This window comes from Gastrolobium bilobum, unplaced genomic scaffold, assembly GCF_033153095.1.
Source record: "Gastrolobium bilobum isolate Gb01-03AN ecotype WA unplaced genomic scaffold, APGP_CSIRO_Gbil_v1 utg56820, whole genome shotgun sequence".
NCBI classification, from domain to species: domain Eukaryota; kingdom Viridiplantae; phylum Streptophyta; class Magnoliopsida; order Fabales; family Fabaceae; genus Gastrolobium; species Gastrolobium bilobum.
In genome coordinates, this window is record NW_026895361.1 from 131,092 (window position 1) to 143,386 (window position 12,295).

The following is a 12,295-nucleotide window of genomic DNA, read 5'->3' on the forward strand; positions in this document are numbered from 1 at the left end:
GTGAGATCAAAAGTATCAATTGCGCTAAAGCAAATGTTTGAAATTTTGTTTTTAGTTTTGCTACTAAAATTGTCGAGGATTTAATTTTTTTTTCATTGATTTATTAATTTGACTAATCCGATTTTAGCCAAACAGGTCCATAAAGGCAAAAAAGTGCTTCCAACCAAAATATTAACACAAATGTATACCCAAAACACTTGTTTAGAAGTACTAGATTATACTTTTAATTAGGAATGATATTCATAAAATAGTGTGAGTATAAATATAATTTTCAATGAATTTTAAATATGTTTGATCAATATTTCATATTTTTAGAAATATTTTTATAAATGATTTAGTTCATGAAAAAAATTCATTAGAGAACAAGAAAAATAATGTGGTAAAAAGAAGTAAGAGTACATTAAAAAAGAAAAGCGTAAATATGCTTTTCGGTCTTTAGCAAATTTCACAATACCCGTTTTAGTCCCTAGAAAAAAAAAGGTCATTTGTGGTCCTTAGTTTTTTCAAATTAGGCCCACGTTAATCCTTTTGTTAATGAGGCTCCAACGTCGTTACTAACATTTCTAACATGTACCGTTAAGTTACTGAGTCACAATGTCACGACCACCCTGGACAAAAAATGATGTCGTTGAGTACCTTCTGAATTTTTTTCCTTCTTCTTCTCTTCAATACAAGTTCTTCCACTTGCAGCACCAGAAGCTCAAAACTTGAACCCAGCATTGCATTGTACTCTCCAATGGGTAACGAAATCGGAAAGGCTTGTCTCTGCAACGCCGGCGCCGGAGATATCTCTACAACACCTGCGCCGGAGATATCTCTGGTAGTCCCTTCATGTCCTCCATTGCTAGAGTTGGATACAGAAGATAACAAGAATATTTGAAATATGTGACTTAATTGATTGAACAGCTAAAGGCTTGTTTAAATAAAGCCATGATACAAAGGAAAACCAAAACAACCTAACTAAAATCTTATCAAAATATTTAAACTATCCTAAAAATAATACAAAAGATTTACACTTATAAAGAATATTAGCTAACAACTCATATCAGCTAACAAACAAAAGAATAACAAATTAATCTAATAAATTAATCTATACAATCTTATCCCAATACTCCCCCTCAAGTTGGATCATGGAGGGTGGAGATGCCCAACTTGGACATTAAAAATTCAAACTACTTTTTACCAAGAGCCTTAGTAAGAATGTCAGCTGGTTGTAAGGAGGTCTTGATATAAGCTATAGAAATTGTTTTTGACATAAGATGCTTACGAACAAAATGGCAGTCTAGCTCAATGTGTTTGGTGCGCTCATGAAAAACCGGATTTGAAGCTATGTGAAGAGCAGATTGACTATCACAAAATAATTTCATGGATTGAGTATGATAAACACCAAGAGATTGAAGAAAAGATTTAAGCCATAGAAGCTCAGTTGTAGTACTTGCCATTGATCAGTATTCAGCTTCAGCGGAAGATCGAGAAACAATATGTTGTTTCTTAGTTTTCCAGGAAATAGGAGAATTGCCAAAAATAACAAAATAACCTATGACAGACCGTCTTGTAATAGGGCAGGTTGCCCAATCTGAATCACAAAAGGCTTTAAGTTGAAGGTCACAATCTGATCGAAGAAGAATCCCATGTCCTGGATTTCTTTTAATATAATGAAGTACTCGGATGACTGCATCATAATGAGCTTGCTTCGGATGCTGCATGAACTGAGATAAAGAATGGACTGCATAGCTGAGCTCAGGACAGGTGATAGTAACATATATTAACCTTCCTACAAGTCTTCTATATCGTGTAGGGTCTAAAAAAGCAGGACCATCATCTAGTGCTAACTTGACATTCTGCTCCATAGGAAAATCAACTGGTTTGCAACCAAGTAAACCACATTCTTTAAGAATATCTAGCGCAAATTTTCGCTGGCATAAAAATAAACCAGTAGAGCTTCTTGCAAGTTCAATACCGAGGAAATATTTTAGGTTACCAAGATCTTGATTTTAAACCAAGTGTGGAGATGTGATTTTACTTGAAGACAAATAGCAAAATTATTACTTGCTAAAATAATATCATCCACATAAACCAAAACTGCAATAAATTTATCACCAGTAGAATATGTAAAAAGTGTATAATCAGCTTTGGATTGTTGAAAACCAAAGGAAATAAGTGAGAGGCGAAGCTTGGCAAACCAGTTTCTAGGTGATTGCTTTAAAACGTAGAGGGATTTTTGAAGTTTACAAGTCTGACCTGGAGAGCTATTAGTGAATCCTGGAGGGAATCTCATGTAGACTTCTTCATTGAGATCACCATGAAGAAAAGCATTTTGAACGTCAAGTTGATGTAACTCCCAACCCTTTGCAACAACCACAGATAAAAAAGTACGCACACTAACCATTTTTGCTACAGGTGCGAATGTTTCTGTATAGTCTTCTCCTTCTGTAACATCCCACATAAATTAGGATGTGTATTTAAAATGCAAATTTGAATGAGGATATATGTTATGAAATTGAAACACTGTTATGGAATAATAAGATTAATTTTAATTAAAACGTACAAAAAAAAATCCTAGATACTACTTAGTAGATTACATGAGATAATAGATCCATTAGGAAGTTAATTTGGGCCCTAATCTCCTTAATGGGCGACGGCCCAAGTCCTTGAGGAAGGATTAAATCAGCCCAAAATCCCTTTAGTTTATCCTTTAGCTAATCCCTTAAGCCATCTTAATGAAATCTGCATTCTTGCTCTTGATTGGCCAAGTGGTAAACACATGTCCATCCTTATCTCTCCTCTCCCGATGCGCAGTATGAGGGAACAACAAAGCTGATTGCTTACCCTCATTATGCAGAATCAAACTCAGCCCATTCTCTCCTTCACAAACCGCAAGCCCCCAAAGAAGAACACAGAAACCTAAGCTTGCATTTCCTTTCCTCTCACCTTCTCCCCAAGGTCGCGAGTCCCCTTAGGAAAAGCACCTAAACTCCTACGCTAAATTCTTCTTCCCTTCTCCACACTCCCTCGGCCGAGCATCAAACAACCAAGAAGGTAAGGTGTCCCCTCTCATGTCATGTTTCTCTTGAATCCATTCGGTTTGATGGAGTTTCCCCTTGCATGCAAATTTAAAACTCGAATTCTTGCATAGAAGGAGGGTGAGGGTGCTGCTCATTCTCTGGTTGCTGCTCCTTGACCAATTTGTGGGAGCTTTTGGGTGCATGCAAGAAGGTAATAAAGCGTAAATCATGTCCCTTTCACCTCACTGTTTCGGTTTTGTAAATGTAGTTAAGGAGAACATATGTTTGTCATTCTCCTTTCCCTTTTCTGTTCAGCCGAAAAACCCTTGGCCCTCGGTGCATGCAAGCATAAAGAACCGATTTTTTTGAGCTTGGAAGATAGCTCTTCATGGATCCCGGGATTGTTCCTTTGGACTGGTGCTTTTGTCAAGCCCTGCATGTGTTGATAACCTATGTAAACAGCATGCTTTAAGCCTTATTAGCGCACTCCTAAGCCTTGTAGGTAATGTTATGTAAATGAAAATTTGAAGCACCTAGTTGATGGTCAAGAAAACCGAATTACATGCATAGGAATTTATGGTTGTCACTTGATAACAATTGGTAAATTAATCTTAAGTCAAAAAAAAGTTAATTTAATATAGAACCATGAAATCCGATTAAATCCTAGGATTGGAAGCATGGAAATTACATGTGACTTATAGGAAAAATAAAATAAAATTCTGATTTGGTACCTATTTGTATAGGTGTGCAAGCCTCTAGAAAAGTGGATTGATTTGGTGATTTTGTGGTTAAAACTCTAAAGCATCAAGGTAAGTGTTTGGTGGATTAACCTTTTGTGACTATTAATTTATGTCATGGATTTTTGATTTGTTGCTCACATGTCTCCAAAATATTCTGTTTGAAAGCATGTGTAATCTGACCTTGAAGGTAACTTGTTGGAATTCTGTTTTGGAGACACATCCTGTTCGAAATTTGATGTCATAGTCATGAGACTATGATTTTCTGATTCTGAATTCTGGTCATGCTCATGAACATCATAAATCCGCATTTTGGTCATGTGTGTGTGAAGCAAAACATAGCATTTCATACATCATTATACATGCTGTTTTGGAAACCGGAATATTTGATGAAATGAAGCATATGTTTGAGCATGCATCATATAGGCATCCCTCAGGTACCAGGGAGAAGAAACCGTGGCTCAGTTCGCATAGGTCTCAATTGGAATTCCCCTCTGTTAGGGCCAAATAGAATCTCCATTGAGTTTAGTTAGTTAGTATGTTCACTTTAGTGCTATAAACATACAATATTCTGGCATTATATACACATTCTGATGCATTTTGGTATCTGTTCTGAAATTATTTGTTGATGTGATAATTTTGGAAATTCTGTATCTAAATTAATATTGTTGCATTATTGGATTTTCTATCACACTACTGGGAATTTTCTCACCCCTTTTGGGGCTTAATTTTTATAAAATTGCAGGAGGACGAAGAAATATTTGATGGAGTAATTGTCCTGGAAAAATTCTGTTTAAGTTCATTGCTGTTTGGTCATGCTACTTGTGTTCACTGTTTTTGGTTGGCTTGAGTGTGGAACGTTGAACTTGGTCTAATATTTTAGAGATTGGCAAGTTTAGAATTGGCGTTCTGTTTTATTGTGAATCATGGTCGTAGCATGAATTTTATGATATGTTTTTTTTTATTTGTATGGAACTTATGTAACCCCGTACTTTATTATTAAGTTATCGAGTTCAGCTCTTAAACATATTAAATGTTCTGAATGCGAAGTATGATTTAGTTGGCTAAGAGTGTGTAGGTTCATGACGGTTAATTGATAGAAATGATTAGGTCCTGTGTAGTTGATTTTTATTGGAAGAAATCCAAGTTCCATTAGCCGATGGTATTTAAATTTTTCCAAACAAATTCTGCATGTATTAAATTCGGATTTTTGCACTGATTCAACATGCATCTTGCAAGTTCTGTTTCCGGAGCTACAGATCTCCAAATGCTATAAATTTTATATGTACGTGAAGGCCCAGATGTCTGCTTTCAAATTATAATACATCCATTTCAAAAGATTGTATTTTAGATTTTATATAATTTTTGTAAGACAGATAGCTTTTCTGAAAAATTTATGATTTTAGCTTTACAAGTTTTTATGAAATCTCTAGCCGTTTTACCTAGTGATTCGATTTTAATGCAAGTTTTATCACGTGACGTTGAAATGCATGTACAGAATTGATTTCGTTATCGTTGCGACTCTAATAATATTTAGCAGGTGATGGGACGTAAATTCGTTCCCATCTAAGCCTATTTTGATGGCAAAACACCATACGTTCCCTCATCTGATTTGCAACTTCAACATGAAAATCACTTGTTTTACACATTTGTGACAAAAACACAGTGGGGGAACGAATGGTAACGTATTCCTTTAAAATATATTAAAAGGGGAACGGACTAAGACGTATTTAATGCACCTGCTTCATTCATTTAATGCTTCTGTACACTTTGCAGGTAACGTAGAGTTAAAGACTTCTAAAAAGCAAGGCGGTGCACCAACTGAGCACCTGGAAACGTGAAGAGCAGGGAATCAAGAGTTCTCATTGGCTGAAAACAGAAGCAAAACATGGGAAGACCTGCAAACTACGGCTAATCATCACCAAACCTTGTTCCATTCAGCAATTTGCGCAGCTTCCATACTCTGCTGCCACTGACCCGTCCCCTCATTCAAGCAACTTGCTCCAAAGGATTTACAAGCTTGCCACTCTCCTTCCATCTATAAATAGGACCACCCTTATACAAAAACATCATCGGATTCTGGAGGGATTAAAGTCCAGAAGGAAGAAGAACACCTAGTAGTAGTAGTAGTTAGTAACTTAGTTTAATTTTCAGTTGTTTCTCCATTTTCTGTTTCTTTTTGTAAACTGTCTTTTAAATTAATATAAGTGTTTTTCTCTTCGTTCCAATCGTTATCTCTTGACTGAATCTCGGGTCTATGTGATCTCAGTTGAGAATAATTATGTTTAAACTATCAGCCATGAGCTGAACTATCTGTGGAACGGGTAAACTGTGAAACTCTTAAAGAACTGTTTTCAAAACTCTTGACCGAAGCTTTTTGTATTTCTTTGGCTAAGTAAGCTATATTCATTGTGCGCCAATGGAAATTGGGTACATACTGAGAAAGGAACTTCCATAAGGAAGGGATTTTAGACAGCTTAGCCATTAGGGGAAGGTAGATGTCATGGCAAAAACGCTACTGGTCACCTTAGGAATAAGGGGCCAACTCGTCCATTTTAAGGTTCTGAACTAAGTACCTGTTGGAGTCAAGGGAGCCGTAGGAATATGGAAACTTGTGAGCCATCTAGACCATAAGTTGAGGAATCAGAGTTGGCAGGCAAAGAAACTGGGACAAAGCCAAAAGGTGCTAAGTCTTGAGCAGAGAAAACAGCCCCTTCAAGAGTGAAACAGTGAATCCGTTCCTTCTGTTAAACTGTTTTAACCACCAACCTGTTGTCTCTTGATTATAGTTATTTCTGTTTTGGTAGTTTTATTTTATTTCATTTAGTACTTATAAAAACTCCAATGATTGTTATCTCACCTTCTTCTAAACAGGAAGGATCACATACATAACGCAGTGAGCAACCGTTTGCCATCGGGTTGAACCTACTGTTCCTGAGGAACGTTGTCAAGACAGTAGGGAACGTTTGACCAGACAGTTCATTTACTAACTTTTCTTCTCATTTTCACTCTTTATAAACAGTGATAAAACAATAATTAGCACTCTATCCTCGTGGGAACGATAATTTGGGTATTAATACTCCCTTTATTACTTGATGCGTGCACTTGCGCACTTGGGTTGGAACTAAGGGACGAATCTATGTTCTGCAAGAACAGAGGAACGTCCCCTATCAAAACTTTGATTTTTCACCATCAGCAAACCACCCAACAAGTTTTTGGCGCTGTTGCCGGGGATAGAAACACTAACTGTTGTTCTTATCATTGTTTTCTAACACATATACTGTATATCTGACTTTAATTTTATATTTTTTTTTCTCTTTATCACTGAATTTGTTGTGCATATATATATACCAGGTGTTATTGGTTTATAAGTGAAGAGTTTGAAACAGACTCTAACCACTCTATTGAAGTACCTGAGTTTCTCTTTGATCCTGAGCCAGAACGTACACTCCATAGGAGAAGAAGGAACCTCAGAGAAAGATTTCCTGAAAACATGGCTGATCACAATAATAACAATGAAAAGGTTCCCCCTGAACAGAACTTCAGAACTTTGGCTGCTTCTTTCAATAACAGACCAGACATGGGAGTAATCCTCCCTCCTGTAGCACCCAATTTTGAACTAAAACCTATCATGTTTCACATGTTTAGGGAAGCAGGGGTCTTCAATGGACTCCCTGCAGAAGATCCTTACACACACCTCACCACATTCCAAGATATCTGTGACAATTTTAAAGCTGAGGGTGTAACAGAAGAGAGCATGAGAATGAGGTTGTTCCCTCACTCCTTAGGCTTAAAAGCTAAAACATGGATGAAAACTCTCACCCCTGGATCAATCCACACATGGGAAGAACTCTCTAACAAGTTCATAGAGAGGTTTCTCCCAATGTCTCGACAAGCAGATGTTAGAGCAGAAATCTCTAACATCAGAATGTTTTATGGAGAAAATCTCTATGAAGCATGGGAGAGATACAAGGACATCATAAGAAAATATCCAAACCATGGGGTAGAGAGTTGGGGAGTGTTACAATCTTTCTATAAAGGACTTGATCATACTTCTCAGTCTCACTTAGATTTTGCTGCAGGAGGATATTTTTTTACAGGAACACTTGAATCAAGATATGAAATCATAGAAGGGACTGCTGAAAGATGTCTCCAATGGCCAATAGACAGAGTGAGCCCAGTGAGGAAGCCAGGCATGCTAGAACTAGATAAACAAACTGCCATGGAAGCCCAGCTGGCATCACTCATGAATGAAGTGAAGAACCTAAAAGCCGACCAAGAAGCACCAAGGATGGAAGTCTTACAACTCACAACAAGTGAAACAGAACCATGCTCAGCCTGTGGTGACCTTCATGACTCAACAGATTTCCCATCCACTGCATTGGTGTGTTATGCAGAAAATTTTGGCAATAGGAACTTCACCAGAGACAATCAACAAGCACGACGAAATACACATTCAAGCCCTGGAGGAACTATCATTAAGGATCAGAACCACAACACCCAATGGAGGCCACCCATTAACCAGAGACCATTCAACAACAATCAGCAGCAGTATCAGCAAGGTAGCAGCAGTGGAATGTCTGAACAAAGAAGAAACAACTATGTTCCGTTCCACAGAGATGGCCAACATATCAACACCCTGGAAAATTATGTCAAGGAATATGTCACCAGGAATGATGCAGTGGTCAGGAACATTGAGTCCCATCTGGGGCAGATTGCTGCCAACCTTCAAACCAGAACACCAGGATCACTACCAGGGGACAATGAGGTCCCCTCAACCATTTCTGAAATACCTTGAGAGGTAAGTACCATGTCTAGCTAAAGACATTAAACTAAGCGCTGACTGGGAGGCAACCCAGTAGATACATTTGCTCTCTGACAAAGAGCAAAGTTTTGGGGTGGTTATCCATAACCACACAGCTCCCAAAAAGGAGGGAACGTCTGATGTTCCTCTCCAAAAAGTTCAAATAAAGTACGTTCCGTTCCAGGAACGTAGTTTTGACGTGGTCCCTGACCACACAATCCCAAAATAATATATATATATATATATATATATATATATATATAGATATAATTATATGTTTTGTTATATGTTCATTTAGATTTATTAAATAATAGGTGATAGGTTAGTACGTCCCCTTTTCCTTATTTAGTACTCACTATTGCATATTTTCTTATTATTTATTTCAGTTAGTTATTTACTTATTAGTTAGGAAAAGACAAAGGGAACGTTCCCTGGGTTAGAAGATAAGAGTGACTGGGACACCTGTCCCTGCTGAGTCACTTAAAAAGATACGCATCTATATCCAATTTGCATTCATTGCAATTCTTGGAAACGTGCGCAGAAAAAGCAACCGTCTCCTCAACCATTAAGACAACTGCACCCTTTCCTTTTCTCTCTCTCCCACGTCTTGACCTAAACCGTTTCATCTTCTCACACTCATCCTATCAGTAACTGGTCACCTACTGCTGACCACTCGTTCTGTAACGTCCCCATTCCACTACCTCATCTCCTTAACCTCCACGTCCCAGAAACCTTTCATTTTCTCCCCCATAGTCTATTTAAACTCGGTCTCTGATTTCTTCAAGTTCTACTACTTCCATTCAACTCAGAACCCTTTTATCCCTCCTGCATTTGTGTCCTAACTCCCTTTCTGAACAAAATGAATAAGCTTTCATTTAAAGTGACCCTTGTAGCCAACTGCGGAGAAGAACCAGAGCTCACTGAACCCACCATCATTCTGTACCCAGAAAGGAACATTTCTCTGTATCAGGACAAAGTGGTTTTGCCTTCATTTGTGAAGGAATCACTGGACAAACTTCGGTGGTTGCTTTTCGCCACTGATGACCGTGAGTTAAACTTGAACTGGGTGGGGAAATTCCTATACCAGACGAGGAGGCTGCCCGAAGAGGAAGCACCTGATGTGGTCACAGTGAGGGGAAAACAAGTATCATTTTCCCCCGCTGATGTCCAGGAAGTACTCCACCTTCCCTCCGTCACCAACTGTCCATACCAGGAGTATTTCGATAGTAAGGAGGTGTACCAATTTCAGAAGGATCTGAAGCAGACAGTAGCCCTGGACAATTTCAACTACTACAAAGGGTCCCTCTGCAAGGGGAGCATGAAGGACATAGCCAGGTTCTGGGCACTGTTTGCCAACTCCAACATCACCCCCACCTCTCACGAAGCCTTTGCTAGCTGGGAACTTCAGGTTCAAATTTACTGTATCATTAAGCATATCCCTTTTGATGCAGTAGAGGGACATAAGGAAGACTACGGTCTTCCTTCCCTGCCTTATCACCAAACTCTGCAGGAGAGCTGGTGTAGAGGAACACCCAGATGACACCACGAAGGTGGCATCTATCATTGATGCTAAGACCTGGAACGGTCTTAAAAGCACCTACATTGATACCAACCAACCTATCCCTGCCAATCTCAGACGTTCCCCCACCAGAGATAGTGAGGAGGAAACATATGTGGCTTCACTAAAGAACACCGCCAAGACCACTCCTACAAAATCCTCCTCCTCTGGCAACGTTCCGGCCAGAAGAACCATCCCTCCTCCTACCAAGGTGAAGAAGGATGCCCCTGTTGCTACTGATGGAAAACAGGGCAAGAAGAAATCTCTTGCCAAACCTCCCCCAAGAAAGGGGGAACGTTCAAGTCAGAGGATAAAGAGGGTCCTCAATAGCAATAGGCCAGAGGGAGCATCCTCTGCAAAGCCTATCACCCTCTCTGACCAGGAGAGTGAAGACAATGAGCCTTTGGCAAAAAGGCTGAAGATTGGAAGGAAGTCAGCACCAAAACTAGCTGCAAAGGAGACGTCCCCAAGCAGCTCAGACTCTACATTTTCTGACATTCCATCCCCACCACCTGCTCACTCTCCACCACAACAAATGACCCCACAACCCTCTCCTAGGCAACAACAAGGAGAGGGACAGAAAGACAAAGAAGCAGCACCTGCTGCAGAAACACCAGTGGTTGAGCAAGAAGCTCAACCACTAAAGAAAGATAACAAAGGAAAGGGGATTCTTGTGGAATCCCCTAAAAAGAAGACGAAGCCATCCGTCCCCAGGCAAATTAGTCTGGGAGGCCCTCTTCTGTACCCCATCGATCGTCCTGACACCACTGGGGATGAAGCTCTAGCTAGAGCTCTGGCAGAGGAAGAAGGGATGGCAGTTCCTCCACTGATGGGGGAACATATTGGAGCAATACCCTCATCATCCAGACCACCAGAGGATGAGCCCAGGCAAGCACCTGAAGCACCTTTGACTGCTGGCAGCAGCCAACAGCAAAGCCAGCAACCTACTTCCTCCCTTACTGCAGCAATCCCCATCGCAGCTAGAAAGAAATCACAAATTGGGATTGCTGAGATTTTTGAGATGATGGGGAAGAAAATAGAAAAGCTGTTGCCAGCAATGCAATCTGTTCCCTAACCTGATATGACAAGCACCAATGCAGAGCTAAAGGCTCTAAGGGACGGAATGGCACAACTCTCCTCTGCCTTCAACACCTTCCAGGAACATCAGAAGGTAGAAAAGAACAACAACTCAGCATCATCAAGACCAACATCCAATAAGCCAACACTGCCTCCTATGCATCCACACTCAAGGCTGTCAAAGAAGAAATCAGAAGAGCATCTGACTCCCTGATATTCTCAAACTCTCTGCATAACCACAGAGCTGAACTCCTGCTGAACAAGCTCCTCCTCAAGCATGCTGAAGAAAGGAAAGAAACCAAGGAAGCCCCCAGGGCCTTTGAAACATACTTGGAGAAGAAAATTTATCAACTGGAGATGAGACTGATAGATGTTAATAATGAGATTGTCCACATTCGCCATGGCAGAACAATGATGCGGTCCACCATCAACTCCCTGGTTGCAATCATCAGCGATCTACTGAAGGATGCTGAGAAATGGCTCCCTGTAAATGAAGTCCGCAGATTGCAAGATCTGCTCAGGAGGAGACCATTAACACAGGAGGAGATTGATGAAGCCAAGGAAGCTGAAGCTGCAAAGAGGAACCCTTGGGACAGAAGACCTCCACAATGAAAAGGAGAAACCCTCATATTTATCTTAGATTAGTTGTTTTAAATTCTGTTTTTAATTTAGTTTCTTTTTGTTCCCTTGTAATTAATCTTTTTGAAATAGAAAAGACTTTTTTTGATCAAACTGTTTGGTATATACATGCATTTCAGTTGTAGTATTAAGATTGTCCAATTCTTTTGGATTAACTAACATACATGAAACACAAAGTCACTGACTAATCATGCTTGTTCTTTCTCTGAGTACTTGAAAATAGAAACAGTGCAGGGAATTTAATCCTCAGATTTTTGAAAGAAGCTGATCTGTGTGAACTCAAACTGGTAAAGAACGGAAAAATGCCAAACACCTACTTCTGAGAGCGTTCCTGAGGTGTAACCCCAATGAAACTTCTCAGCTTGCCTTGATGATGTAAGTACTGCTGAAGACAGATGAATTCTGCTGTCAAGGATCAAAACAGAATCACACACTCACCTCACCTCCATCATACACCATCTGGTCAATCAGAAAG

General features: G+C 39.6%; 1 non-coding gene across 1 annotated transcript; it reads right to left on the bottom strand.

Moving 5' to 3' along the window:
- Positions 1–7,640: 7,640 nt before the first annotated feature.
- Positions 7,641–7,747, bottom strand: LOC133307127 (small nucleolar RNA R71). Its single transcript, XR_009751009.1, has one exon. It is a non-coding gene; the product is annotated as a small nucleolar RNA R71 (small nucleolar RNA).
- Positions 7,748–12,295: the final 4,548 nt, after the last annotated feature.